We start from the raw sequence: 15,117 nt of genomic DNA on the forward strand, positions 1-15,117 counted from the left end.
CAACAATATTTATCTTCTCATGTCATCTACTACATTTAAAAACAACCAAGTTAGGACCTCTCTGAATTTAGCCATCTGCACAAGTAGCTCATTTCTGCTGCAGCAAAACTATTCACCCTTCTATGCCATCAGCTCCCTTCAGATCCATGAATCAAAGAAAACATACACAATTAAGCAATAAAATTAAGGGCAACTCTTCTTTTTGCTAATTACAAAGTGTGGCTGAACCCTTAAGTTTGCGTAGTGGGTCTGACGCTTGATTGCAGTCTAGATCAAATACTGTGACTAAAACTTTGAGAAGAGCAAGCTTAGTGGAATGCAACCACTGCATGAGGTGTGCTCCTCTTTAAGAATTACTACACTTATGCTTAGAATTATAGAAAAAATTAAGTCAAGATATCCCAGGGGTCATTTACCGTATGTCTCACACCAAGCTGGGTCAAGACCAAGCACAGGCCTTGCACAGTTAAAATGTGAGTATCTCAGAGTGAAGATCCCTCAACCTCTGTCTGTCTCTGGTTCAGTATTTGACTATTCTTGTGATTAAAACTCAAAAAACTACAGGCACACAACCTTTTTCCTTGAATCTAATCATAGTTTAGCATCCTACAACTGTCCTGTCACCACTTGCTTCCAGGAACAAGCTGGCTCTGTTTTACCAGTACACTCCCTTCAGGTACCTACTTGAAGAGAGCAGGAAGATCTTGAAAACTCTTCCTCCTCTAGGTGAGGAAGTGGAGGAAGATGGTTCTAAAGCACTCAGTGTCTGACGGTACGACAAGCAGATCTGCTAGAGTAACAGAGCAGAAAAATGGCTCTCCTCCAGTCAATCCTAAACAGCTCTAGGTCTTCTGAGCAGTCTATTGGTGTCTGCTAGAATCAGATCCTGCCTTAGGGTTTCTTTTACTCAAGTGTCATAGAAATAGAATTAACCAGGTTGGACAAGACCTTCAAGATCCTATCACCCAACACTACCTAATCAACTAACCATGGCACCCAGCACCCCATCCAGTCTCTTCCTAAACATCTCCAGTGATGGTGACTCCACCACCTCCCTGGGCAGCCCATTCCAATGTATGCAACTGTAAAGGAAACTCGCCCCATTTAAACTTTCTCCTCAGCCTGGACTAATATCACTGTCTTCACTCTCTAAAAACAAAAAATAAAATCACTCACACTCAGAAGAAATCATTTGCAAGTTCTGCAACTTCTGGCACATCAAGCACCAAATCAAGTCTAAAAGCATCCCCTCAATGTCAATCACACACTCTCAGTAGACATGTCAGACCTTATCACACTGCAGTTAAATACTGCTGTGTTAATTAACAGTAAGAAACTAAGGACTTGGTGTCCCACTGCTTAAACTTACCCCTTTACTTTTCCTCCTTTGGCAGCACTGCAGGGTCAGAAAGGTAGAAAGAACCCTGTGTGTTCCAAGTGCAGTGCTTTAAGACAGGAAGATGATAGATACAAAAAGAAAGTGTGGAATGTGATCACTTCTAAACCAAACCTACTCCTCAGGATTCTATGAAGAGCTCTTTCAGAATGAAGATTAATTTAAAAACCTGGATCCAAGGAGACCTTACAGCAGCATTCCAGTACCTGAAGGGGGGGCTACAAGAAAGGTGAGGATGAACTTTTACAAGGGCTTGTAGTATTAGGGAGAGGGGGAATGGATTGAAGCTTGAGATGGGGAGATTTAGACTGGGTATTAGGAAGAAATTCCTTACAGTGAGGGTAGTGAGACACTGGAACAGGTTGCCCAGGGAAGTCATGGATACTCCCTCCGTGGAGGTGTTCAAGGCAAGGTTGGACAGGGCCTTGAACAACCTGGTGAAGAATGACCCAGGGCAGGGGAGTTGGAACTAGTTGATCTTTAAGGTTCCTTCCAATGCAATCCATTCTATGATTCTCCGATTCATCACATTCTTGTTGAACAGATGACAATCAAGGCTACTGATCTGTAAAAATACAGATGTTTAAGGTAAATTATTTTTTTCTCTTCACAATAGCAGAATCATTTTTGTGTTCAGCCTCAGATAAATGTAGCCTTTATCACTTACAATCAGAGCTGCTTTGCGAAGCGCCCCTTTTCTTTAAGTTAACTTTGATCCTATTTAGAAACCAGGTTTCAATACCTATTCAAAGCTGTGACTTCCCAATAAACAATACCATGACAAATACTATAGTGAGGGAACAATGGGCAGGTATAATCCTACTGGTTTTGACTACAAGGAACAATTCAGTCAAAACAAACAGTTAGGAGGTTGTTATATTTAGTTAAGACTAACAAGTCCAAACAGGGTAAGACACAGTCTCAATTTAAGACTATTTTCCTCCAAGCAGGAAAAAGAATTATCTTTAAAGTCAAATGACATTTGGGTTTGTGTTCCAAATATTAAAATATCCAAAGCACTTAAATAGAAATATTCCCCAAAGACAACACACACAGAGTAAGCAACTAAATATTGCTAAATATTTTTCTATTTAAGACAACTAAAACAAAGACAGCATAAAAGCATAAATGCTTCCAACATCCAGCACTTACTGAGCCTTTTCACAGAGGTTTTACCTCTTAATTTTCAAACCACCACATATAAAGGAGGCTTAGCTTTCCATGTGCAAATACACTCTAACATGCTTGATTTTGTTGGAGAGGTTGTTTTCATTTTGCATCCAGACAGCTGTAGAGATATTTCCCTGGCTGCATGCAAGACCTCCAAGTTAGACAAGATGCTGACCAAAGAATTCCATCTTCACATCACATTCACTTGGGCCATGCTGCCCCAGCTCCAGTTTTGCGACAGATGTAGTTAACCAATTAACTAAAAAGCCAGAACAAGCCTTGATCATGTCCTGGCAGTCCAGAATTGCACATCTAAGAACAACACTGTAGAGAAGAGCAGAGAGGAGGGAGGGAAGCATTGGCTTCACATTCACCGCTGTGCCTGTCCAACACCATGGCTTCTCTGGGAACACAAGCCAGATATGAAGTATTCATAGCTTAATTGCCAGGCTTGCAAGCAAGTTTGCTTTCCAGTTGTGTGTCCTTACTTGGTTCATTTTTAAAAATTACTTTCTTATGACTCTTAGGCACCCATGGCAACATAGACAAGCAAGGGCTACTGTTTTGTTGAAGAGCTGGAAGACAGCTGTGAAGACAAGCCAAATCCCTCCTCTTTTTCCCTTATTCAAATATTTGATGAATAATAACACCACTACTCAGAAAATGCTAAGTCCCTTGTATCAACTAACCACTCACAGGGCAAGATAACCTGCTTCTTTCAGGTTCAGTTTATTTGCCTGACATTTCTAAAGCCTCACAATACATTGTTTAAGTCATGATATGGCACTCTACAAACATGAAGCCCTATCAGTTTGGCTGAAGCATCAACAACAAAAACCTTCCTTTGAATAACAGCACCAAACAATGCCAGAGACAGCCCTACAGCATGGTTTAGGAGCTAAGTGCATACAGAAGCCACTGTCCAAATTCGCACTTAGTGTCATTTTCATCCCACGGCTCAAATATCTGAAGACAAGCATTTTAATATGTTGGAAAGAAGCTTGACTGTTGAATGGAGAAAAATAGATTTAATCCACTCCCAGTACCACTTTAATATTTTGACCTTTTAAATCCCTGCCATGACAACAAAACACAACAAGGCAGAAACACAAAGACAATTTATTACCTACCTCTTCACTGCTTAAGTATCTCCTCTGCCAGTCAGCTAAATATGACAGAGAATTCTCCACAAGAATCTCCCAATAGTGAGTGGCTGTATCAGTCAGTACAGGGATCCTGTTTGCTGAAGGTAGATCATATTTATTTCTTGCCCTGACAGTGAGAACAGTGTGAAATCAATTACACTTGAGACATGATAACTGATGAAGTGCCAAGTGTAAGGCAGCATAATTAGCAATCAAGCTTTGCAATACCTGCAGACTTGTTTCTTAAGTTTGAATGTCTCTTATTTTCCCAAGAGAAGCTAGTCAGGAGAGCTGGGAGAAGTCTGCTACACAAGAAGTGAATATGTGAGTTTCTGTCATAATTCAGTCACATTAATTGTGAAATAATTTATAACCCAAAGATGTTGACTGGTATTGAGTAACTTCAAGGAGTTTAGGATCTCAAGAGAAAACCACTGCATGTGAAAATTCTGATAGATCTTGAGAAATACCCCAGAGGCTTCACTGCTCAAATTAATCCTTCATCTCCAAAACTACACATAGCACTGCAAGCAGCATTAAAAATATTTAGATGTCATTTACTCCAATTCCCTTCCCGTTTCAACAGAGCAAACCAAAGTTGCATGCCGTAAAGATACCTTAAAAAAAGGTAAATATTTTGAATTATTACAAACCCAGCCCTTAAAATGGGACAACTGCTCGGTGACTAATAACATAAAAGAGGAATACCACTAAATACTGTGAAATTCTAATGGAAGCATTTAAATGTTAACACTAATGCCTAAATGAAACACAGCTAACAGGAACAGGGAGACCCTATCTGCACTGCAGAAAGAAATGCAGGAACAAATTAGCATTACAGTCACAGTCATGAAGACCATGCCTAAAACCTGACTTTATTATCAATGAACCACCGCAGTGAAGCCTGAATGAACATTCTTCAGATAGCCACAAGCCCTCAGAAATTCTCTTCAAGAAAAGAGTCTTGTGGAAGAAGGCTTTGGGCTCAAGACTCTCCAAAATACACAGAATATTTGCACAGGAGTGACCTTAACATCATTTGATTAGCACCAAGGTCCTGTATGTTAGCATGAAAACATTCCAGCTATTTGCTAAGGCTATAGATTGAACTAAAATACATAAAAGAAACTAAAATGAACCACAACATCCTCTAATTCACCAGGGATATTTTGTTACGTTATTTTCAGAGTGTAAGTGCCCATGTCAAATTGAGTGCATATGCATTTATAATCAGGCACAGAAAACAGAGCAATGGTGAAAGAGATGGTAAATAAGCTCATTGGAAAAAGACATCTCTTTTTGTTGGGAGTAGAAATTGTAAACCAATGCATGCCCAGCTACAAATATGCAGTTACAGAAAGTTTTCTCCTTTGCAACTAGAACTAGCAGAAAAGAAATAAAAACTTAGTATTTAGTTTTGCCTTTTAGGGTATAGGGGGGCATTTGGTTCTGCTTGTTTGTTTTAAACCAGATTATGCTTTCTTTCTAGCCTTTGCCTTCCCCCCTGCAATTATCTAATATTATCAGATAACTTGGTATCTACAGCAACGTGTCTTAGTTACGCTGTGAAAGCAGTCAAGCAAACACGTGATTAAAATATCTTTAACTGTAGCTGTAGGGGCAGGAGGGGGGAAAAAAAAGGGAGTAGTTGATGTTAGCTATGCCACAGTACAGTATTACCCTAGGAAACCATAGCACTGAATCAATGACCACTCTGCATGAAAGCAAAGCATCAGATAAACAACATGAAGAGCTGCGAGCTGTACTTTACTTCTTCACTTCAAACTGTCCTGCAATTATGTCATAATGCATCTATTAATTAGTAAGAATACAGCTTTGGTACATGCTATAGTAAAATTACATGGTACAAGCTATGCTAAAGTGACTTGTAATGCAAAAATCCACCCACAGACAAGGCACAGAAAACACTGCTGCAACCTTAATGAAATTGAGCCAAGGGGAGCGATGCAGCTGCACTTAAACTGATGGTAAGTATCATGTTGCTGGACATACACGCCAATTATACCCAGACCTCCTGTAACATGTGTCACCTGAGAATGGCTCTGGGTATCAGAAATAATAGTTTAGGGACACTTGTGATTTGATTCAGTTTGTATTCAATACAATGAATTTTCAGACAAGAGGGTCAATTTCTTAGCAAGGTGCAAAAAGACAAAACCTCATCATGCAAGTGAAGTTCACACACACTCAATCATGCTGACTAGGTGAGACAAGGAAAACATGCTGGCTTTCAAATCATCAACTAGTGAAAAGCTGAGAGATATAAAAGACAGAAAACAAGAGCTTAAATGCAACCTGAACATACATACATCAAAGACACGGATCCCTGTACACTAGGAATATAGCACCCCACTAGCAAGACAAATGTTAACAGTGAAGTAAACCACCCTGTAGAAAGATGTTCTACAAGGAAAAGCAAACACACTGAATTAAGACATTTCTGTTTGCTTTATTGCCTGTAAGTAGCACCTACAGAATAATCTCTACAGACAGAAACAAAGAAAAACTGAAATTAACATGAACTAATTTTTGCAGACGGTTGACCAAAATTATATTAACTAATAATTATAGAAAAGCCATGTTGAAAAGTATTAAATATTGTAACTGGTTAAACATGTATCAAGATGTGGTAGTGGAGCTTCAGTGCCTTTGTATTTATGAATAGCATTCAGTTGTATCCCCTGGACCATAAATACAAGTCAGCAATCGATACGGCACTCAATAACAGCAGCTATTTGGAGAACCAGAGCTGATCAAAGCAACGTTTGTTCACTTGGGTACAAGAACTTGCATTAATAAAACATTCTGGCTGAAGATCACTGGCTGGCAGAAGCTATAATAGCTTTTTGCATGGTAAAGAGTTTGTTTCCAAATTAATTGTTTGTCAGTGCAGCAGCCAGGAGCGACTTCTCCTGCCCCATATCTGTGGTGTTGATACCAAGTGGTAAACGTGGGGGTTTTGTGCACAGCTCTCAGGACACCCAGCTTAGGCAGAAGGGATTATGTATGACTAGAATATTTGGAAGCATAACACTGTAAGATGGCTCAGCTGTTTCTAACAGCTTTTTCACTTCACCCTGGGAATTGCTGGTAGCCATTCCACTCCCAGTTGTGTTGGGTATTAGTTAAAATGTAAAAACTGTGGGATTCATCAAATGAGCCATCGCTGCCTATGCTTAGGCAGTCTGGTTTAGTCAATACCTACATGTTTTAAAGAGTGTATGCTTCAGAAAAAGCACCATTATTAAAGGAACTCCTGGTGAACGGAACTCCAGAGCAATCCCCACTGTATACAGATGTGTTTGCAGAGCTGTGCCAGCTGGGGCTCCTATGTGAACCTGGCTTCTTTCCACAATGAAAGCCCTTTTAAAACACATTGAGTAAGAGACTTCTTGTCACTCCCTGAGCTCTTTCTTTTCTTAGAAGGTTTAACTCTAAGAAATACATATTGAGAAGAGTTTTGGGGGTTTGGTTTTAATCAGTTTGGCTGTACCACAAAGCACACTTCGGAATGACCGGAATCCCACTCTGCCTTGTACAGAGCAATATTGACCTGAGACTGAACATCTGCTCTAAAGAACATGGCTAAGAGACATACAGACAAAAAATATGAAGACATGAGAAAGCAAAGTAATTTGTTCAGTGTCTTTGTACAGACTTAAGCACTGGGCCCACTGCCTACAGAGTTCTCAGAAAAGATTCATTCACATGCCTTGATTACATGTTCTAATTACTGCCTTACACAAAAGGAATCTCCCTGTCCTCTACCCCTAATACCACTTTAAAATACTGCAAAGTGAAGAGGGGTGGCAAAGAGGAGGGAGGAAGTCTTGTCACCATCACTCTGTATAAGAGTTAAAGCAGCCTTTGCATGGGCCACAGTGAACCAAAGCCATGGCAAATATTTACTGAAACAGAAATACCTTCATCCAGTTTTCCTCACAGTTGTAAGAGGTAATGCTCTGGTTAGTGACTCTGTAGTTGTCTAAGTGATTTTCCTTTTTCAAAAGTAAATCCTTTATGGGTCACACATGAGTGCTCAGTCACTCTGGATGACAGCCTACTGTTAGCCTAAGTTAAACTGGACATCCAGCTGACAACCTTTAAACAAGAACCTTTCTGCTCTCCTCCATGAGAGGGAACTGATAAACATCTGGTCGTTGGAAATTACTTTGTGATGTTTGGATTTTGTACCAGCAAACCACACTCACACACACTGTGGTGTATCATCACATGATACTGTACTTTTCCAAGAAAAACCCTAGTAAAATGAAAATACTTCATTACCATGAACCCTTGTTTCTGAAAAGTTACATAATTGCTGTGCAATCTCTTATAAGATCTTATTTACTTCAGCTTTAATTATTCACTTCAATGAAAGGATTCTTTCATAAAATAAATCTTTTTGCTTTAAAAGAAAAAAGAAGGCACAAAGCTTCTTTTCTTCACTGCATGTATTTTGTTTACCACTTGCCAAACTGTTATTTCACATATGTGAAAAGAAAACTGGACTGGATACATATGAAATAAACTATTGGCAGAGGAAGTGCAACGGCTTGCCATGGAGAAGATTAGCTCCACCAGAAATGCCTTTTACTTTTTCCAAGGTCAACAAACGTATGAAAAAAAAACAACCACCCCAACCCTCATAAAAAGGAAAAGATCCCTATGAAAGCAGAAGGGATTTTTCAGGTAACTCTGAATTTCCAAGTTATTTACATTATCCTCAAAAGACTTGCACATTTCAAGTGGATGTTCACTACAACGCTAGGGTTCACTACCCCAAGTTCAGGCAGAAAATGATGAAGACCTGGTTTTATTCAAGCCAATATTCCCCACTTATTTAGTATCATAGTATCAGTCCGGGTTGGAAGGGACCACTATCTAGTTCCAACCCCCCTGCCATGGGCAGGGACACCCCACACTAGATCAGGCTGGCCAGAGCCTCAGCCAGCCTGGGCTTAAACACCTCCAGGGATGGGGCCTCAACCACCTCCCTGGACAACCCATTCCAGGGCTTCACCACTCTCATGGTGAAGAACTTCCTCCTCACCTCCAGCCTCAATCTCTCCACCTCCAGCTTCATTCCATTCCCCTTAGTCCTATCACTACCTGAGATCCTGAGAATTCCCTCCCCAGCCTTCTTGTAGGCCCCCTTCAGATACTGGAAGGCCACAATTAGGTCACCTCAGAGCCTTCTCTTTTAGAAGCAAGATTGAGAATTCTTGATTACATCATCACCAACTTGGAGTTTTATGGAAAGAGCACTTAAATGCTGCAGCTTTCATTAATTTGTATTCCATATTGCTCAGTCCACAGCCTGCAATGTATTCCCAGTCCACATGCTTCAGTTCAGAAGGCAAGCGGCATTTCCTTAAATTGAGAGATGAAGAGAAAGAATTCATTGAAATGCAAGAGTTCTGACATACTGTGTGCATGATGCGCTGCAGATTAGGTGTTCACTTATAGACAGGAATTTGTTGCACACCCAGTTCTTACATCTCTAGTTCTCACCTAGGGTGGAAAACATTTTCAGCCAAATACAGGCTTGTAAAATTTGAAGTGCAATTATTTCACTATGCAGCTCCAGTCTCACCAAAATTCCACACATTCAGGTCCCACAAAACCTTTTTCTTGGCGTGGATTTGCTAGAAGGAATCTCCAAGATGGAGTGTTAGCAGGTAGGGAATGCATAATCACAGAATCACCGAGGTTGGAGGAGACCTCAAAGATCATCAAGTCAGCAAATAAAGTTTTGCCAAGCTCCCACATAACCTCACTGTTCTAAAGGAGCATTCGGTGAGTTTCTTACAGTTATCACGTAAATAGATTATCAGCAACGTACCGCTAAGAATCAGATTAAATTACATCAGCAGCTACTTCATGCTATTTCTTGTCTGCAACAGTTCGACCATGCCGCTAAGACAAGCTGACATGTCTTTCAACTCTCCACGAGCCAAACTACAAAATTTTATGACATGTATACCTATGAAATACTCGTTTCTGAAATCATTTCAGAGCTAGCCATTTTCTCACAAAGTTTTCAAAACTCCACAGGTGAAAAAACACTGAAAGCGACATTGAACTCCCTGAGAAAAACCATGCAAGAGCAGAAACAAAACTTGGATAGCATTCAAGGATCCCAATTGCTGCTTTTCTGCTAGTAATGTACATTCCTTTCTAACCCCCAAACAAAAATAAAGGCTGTGAGAAGATTTACGACAGATGAAACCGTCCTTTTATTCCTGTCACAACCACAAGTTTTGGTTCAAACATAGTCATTATCCAGAAAGTCACACTTCCACAACATCACACAAAGTACTGTCGGATTAGAATGCTTCAATGTCTTATTAGCAGAAATTGTTGCCTTTCCACTCTGCTTCCCCCTCCCCCTTAGCAGCTCTCAGAAGATTGTAGCAGGTACAAGTGTGTTCTCTTTTAATTACAGAACTGGATTACTGCTGTAACTGATTCCCTGTTTCAGCAAATTATAATCAAGTGCCCATTGTGCATAACAATCATTTAATGGCCAAAAAAAAACCCATAATAAAGCAAGCTTTAATGAAGAAAGCTGGAAAGTCGCCAGGGCTTTATGGCAGTGCACTCCAAAAGAAAGAGTTACAATCTGTATTTAAGATTAAGAGAACCTTTTAATCCAGATGGCCAGAATTAAATGAGGCAGCACAGGGAAATTTTGATCAAAAGCTGGTGCAACATGAAAGTACTAAAATTCCCCCAGCAAACCACTGCTAATTATTTCAGAGGCTGCATGTTCATCCTCTGCTGTGAAGAAGTTTGAGGAAAACATACTGGGAATGCTTTCTCTGTGGTTATTCACTCACCCCCTAACTTTTCTGACAAAACAGTTTAGCAGCAAGAAATCTATTTGCTGGCATTTATTTGGAGAAGTATTTGGACAGTTACATAATAAAGTTTTAAGGGAGTTTGCAACATTAATTGCAAATTATTTCAGGTTAGTATACTACCTAGAGTTTTAAGATACAGCTGAGTAAGCTACAGCTGCGGCACCAGAAACTTTAAAAGGCCCTTAGTTTCAGTATTGTGTTATTAATATAGATTACATCCAAGTTTCAATTTGCTCTCCTCTCCTTTAATTCACTTGGAACTGCTGACACACTCTTTACTAATATTAGCTTTCCCCAATTCATCTCCCAGTCAGCAAAGAGAATGTGAGATGTCTTATTTTGCATAAGCCCCACTATAAAAGAGCTGCTCATCATTCCAAACCTGTCTCTGGATGTGTGTGAACAGGCTCCTGACAGTATCACATTTGATGAGTTGGAACAGAATCACCTGGTATCAAGGCACTTACAGATTAAGAGTCATAGAATAGTTTTGGTTGGAAAAGCCCTCTTAAGATCATCAAGTCCAAGCATCAACCTAATACCACCATGGTCATTAAACCATGTCCGAAAGCACCATGTCCACACGTTTCTTGAACACCTCCAGGGACAGTGACACTACCACCTCCCTGGGTAGTCTGTTCTAATGCCTGACCACTCTGGAAATACATATCTTAAAGGTCCCTTCCAACCCAAACCTTTCTATGATTTCTCAGCGCCTCTAAAACAAAAACTATTGCAAAAGGTAAGAATTGTTATGTTGATGAAATAAAGCTTCTGGACAGTGTGTTAGTGAGTCATAAATCATGGAGCCCAGTCAAGTCTGAACTTACACAAAACTTGCAACACTTCACCCTCCCGTGACACCTAACGAGAACCCATTCTCTACACCTGCTTACTCTCATTGTGATGCTTACACCATTCCTTTGATCTTTTTACTGAGGCTAAGCCAGTGCTGAGCCACGATGTAAATCACTGTCACAGGGATGAGTTAGGACTACTGATTCAGACAAAACAATGAGGAGTCCTTGTGAGGATCCTTGTAACAGAGACACTAGGTGAATCCCAGTGTCTAGAGAATTCTATTGATTCACAGTACAGAATCAGAGAATGGTTTGGGTTGGAAAAGACCTTTCAAGTTCATCTAGTTCAACCAACCTGCAGTCAGAAGGGATATCCTCAACTAAAGCTGGTTGCTCAGAGCACCGAACAACCTGACCTTGAATGTTCCCAAGGGATGGGGCAACTACCACCAATCTGGGCAACCTGGGCCAGTGTGTCACCACTCTCAGGATGAAAAAATGTCTTTCTTCTGTCTCATCTATACCTACCTAATTCTAGCATCTTGCTCCCTTCTTTAGCCCTGTGACCATCAGAGCATAACCTGTCATTTCTGCACCTTGATGCTATTCCCATGCTGTTCTGAAGCACCAAGAGGTGTTCCGAGATTGGACAGAGCGATGTTTTGCTCCTGCTTAGACAGTCTTAGTTGAAAGGAGATCACTGTATATTTGATTTGCATTTTCCCATTTTTTAAAAATTTTCTGACAGTAACCTTTGAAAGTCTGCCAGGCTCCCTGATACGAAAAAGAACCTGCAAGATCTGATCTGCGTCTCTGTAGTGATGTCCATATTTGTGTGTAATACCTCTGTTACTCATGTGCAGATACAGAAGGTGGCCTTAGCTATCTCTCTTAAACCATCTCTGACTCCCAGCCACAGAACAAGGTTTGTTTGTGTGCCCAGGGCAGCACAGCACTACAAGCAGAATCACAGGCAAAAGGTTTCTGTAGGTCTCAATTCTACCAAACAGATTGAAGGTGTTGAGGAAAAACTTGCTGAGACCATAAGTGACACAGAGGTTTGACAGAAGAGTGAGAACTGCAGCTGAAACATCTGTCTGAAAGCCCAGGCAACAGGTTCATACTGGCTGCATCACATTATTCCATTATGGTATCAGCATTTTCTCTGTAAGCTCAACTTGGGAGTAAAGAAATATTATTGACACAAATCAAAATCAGAAAAAAAATGTTGCAGCAACTGATCCTGATTTGAATGAAAAGTTGTACTTCAGGTGATAACAGGATCTCCTGGATCATATGCAGATTGAGCACTGAGAAAGTACATCTTGTCCAAAAACAACAATGAAAGCTCTCATGGGCATGTAACTGCTAACCCCTCAGGCCATCCACTGATGTTAACTCCCCTTTACCACCACTTTTCCCAACAAAACTCTTCTGCAATATTGACAACATCAGACATTCTGCTGTTCCAAGAGCAGCTGCTGTAACATTAATGGTGCATTGTTTTGTTGTGACAGCAAAATATGAAGGGTCACTTGCAGTAGTTTACACACAGTGCAGAGAAAGCCAGTACCAATGCAACTAGTATTATGGTCACCTGTTCATCAGAAAGAGCCCTAAAAGAAGCAACAGAATCACACAGAATCACCAAGGTTGGAAGAGACCTCACAGTATAACCAAGGTTGGAAGAGACCTCGAGGATCATCAAGCCCAACCTGTCACCACATACCTCATGACTAAACCATGGCACCAAGTGCCACAACAAAACCAAAACAAAAAGTGGAAGTTATTAATGAAAAATACAGAAGAAAAAAAAAATAGTTGAAGAAAAAAGGGCCAAACTGCCAACATAATTGCAAAATGCAAAAAGCAGTGGAAAACCAGCAGATGGCCTAAGTAACTGAACTCTGCTGGCTCTTTTGCCAGGACCTATGGAAATCAATGAAATGTGGTACTTGGTGCTCTACGCACTTGCTAACAGGAACAGCACGGGCTGGTGCTCCAAAGCTCTGCTCTGCTGCTACAAGAGAATTCTTTGTGCTAGTAAGTCAGAAATCATAAAATACCATACTGAAATAACCACTGGAGAACAAATTGTTATAAAATCCTCATTAAAACGTCCCCCCAAACTGACGTGTTGTTTGTTTGTGGAATGCTTGCAATTGTGTTTTAAGGCAGTCATAAAAATTCCTCGCTCGCCAGGAGCCCATTCATGAGGGCAATGCATTTCCAGAGGGTCTGAGTTTTTATATAACTCAAGAGAAATATTTTTGGATACACATTAAAAAAAAAAACCCAAAATAAAGTGTTTTCTAAACTAACAGTTTCATTCCTTAGCATGGGCAGAGACTTGCCTGCAACGTAAACAATGAGAATTAAAAACAATAAAGAAAGAGCACAAGTCCTGTAACCTAAACACAATGCCCATTGTCTGGGACTTCCCGACTTCCATGAAGAACATCTGATTTTCATTTTGGGTTAGAACACTCTTCTAAAATTACTAATATGCTGAAGATTTAATTCAATTTGCTTGCAAAACTTCAGGAGGAACAACTTCAGCTATGATCTGATCAGTGTTCCATAACATTCCGACTCTGGAAACAACAGTTCGGATCTAATGTGGAATCCTAGCTGAAGTTGTGATGATCTCAGAGTGAACAGTAGTTCTCATCAGAAAAAAAAAACCCAGGACATAAAACTCAGACCAACTGGCAGCTTCTCTCACTGTTCAGCCACGGAAAAATTGGCTCGAGACTTGATATCTTTGTAATTCCAAGAACTTCCAGTATTTTTCTGTGAAGAGATACTTGATTGCCAGAGATAAAAACTAGACTTAAACGTGCTTAAGTCATTAGTGAGAAAAATAATGACAAGCTTCTCCCTGCTATTTTCCTTCCTTGGCTATTCTGTTCAGTGTATAAACATACAGAGATCGGAGTTGAGCGCATGAACAGTCAGTAACGGAAAGGGCTCCTTCTCCTTTTCCTTTGTGTGCAGGGGGGTGAAAATCTATATGGGAATTGTTTTTAATGTCAGCATGCTCTGGCATGTAACAAAAGAACAAAACATGTGACCCAAGAGGCCAACAACCACTTCAGCACAAAAGGCTCCATAACTGCAACACAACAGATTTAGTCCAGCTCTTTCAGGGGCTCTGCTCATTACATGGGATTCCAGTGAAGTAACAGCATTATTACCAAAGAAAATTAAAACAGTAGATTAAAAATCAAGTTCAATGAAAAATACAGAAAACCTGAATACAAAATCTTAACAGAAAATCTAGGGGCCAGAAACAGACAGGCTGCCTCTTGTCTGAACTCACCACTAGTGAAGGCTCAGACAGAGATAGAATAGATAACTATTTCTGATTGTGCTTATAAAGCATTACAAAAAGTCAGAGGTTGCTATGGACCTAAGACAGCAAGTATCATCAAAGGCAAAGGCTTAATTTTCCTTAGAAAGGCATGAAATGACATTAGATCAAATATTAGCAGGAAGAAGTAAGATAAGAAGGAAAAAAAACCCCAAACCAAAACTTTTTCGATGTAAGTGCAGGTGTTCAAAACAGCTTTTGATGTTTAATTGTCAAATCCAGAAAGGAGCAGGACTTGGCAACAGATGTCCTTTAAAATAATACTCATATCATACCTGTCAAAGAGAAAGGGACCAGGGGGTGCTGATTGACAGCCACCTAAACATGAGCCAGCAGTGTGCCCAGG

At 40.2% G+C, this 15,117-nt stretch overlaps 1 protein-coding gene across 7 annotated transcripts in view; it reads right to left on the bottom strand.

The window, feature by feature from the left end:
- ATG7 (autophagy related 7) overlaps window positions 1–15,117 on the bottom strand; it is a 129,197-nt gene that overhangs the window by 51,551 nt on the left and 62,529 nt on the right. For 3 of the 7 annotated variants that reach the window (XR_010990366.1, XR_010990365.1, XR_010990369.1), the window contains one exon: window positions 1,731–1,961. The exons of 2 other annotated variants lie outside the window; for them this stretch is intronic. The gene's annotated coding sequence lies outside the window, so the exon portion shown is untranslated. Of the gene's footprint in view, window positions 1–1,730; window positions 1,962–3,696; window positions 3,839–15,117 lie in introns of those variants that run through there. 2 more of the 7 variants (XR_010990368.1, XR_010990367.1) reach the window with 2 other exon arrangements.

Source organism: Melanerpes formicivorus, unplaced genomic scaffold (assembly GCF_026170545.1).
Source record: "Melanerpes formicivorus ecotype bairdi unplaced genomic scaffold, bMelFor1.0.p_v2 SCAF_66, whole genome shotgun sequence".
NCBI classification, from domain to species: Eukaryota; Metazoa; Chordata; class Aves; order Piciformes; family Picidae; genus Melanerpes; species Melanerpes formicivorus.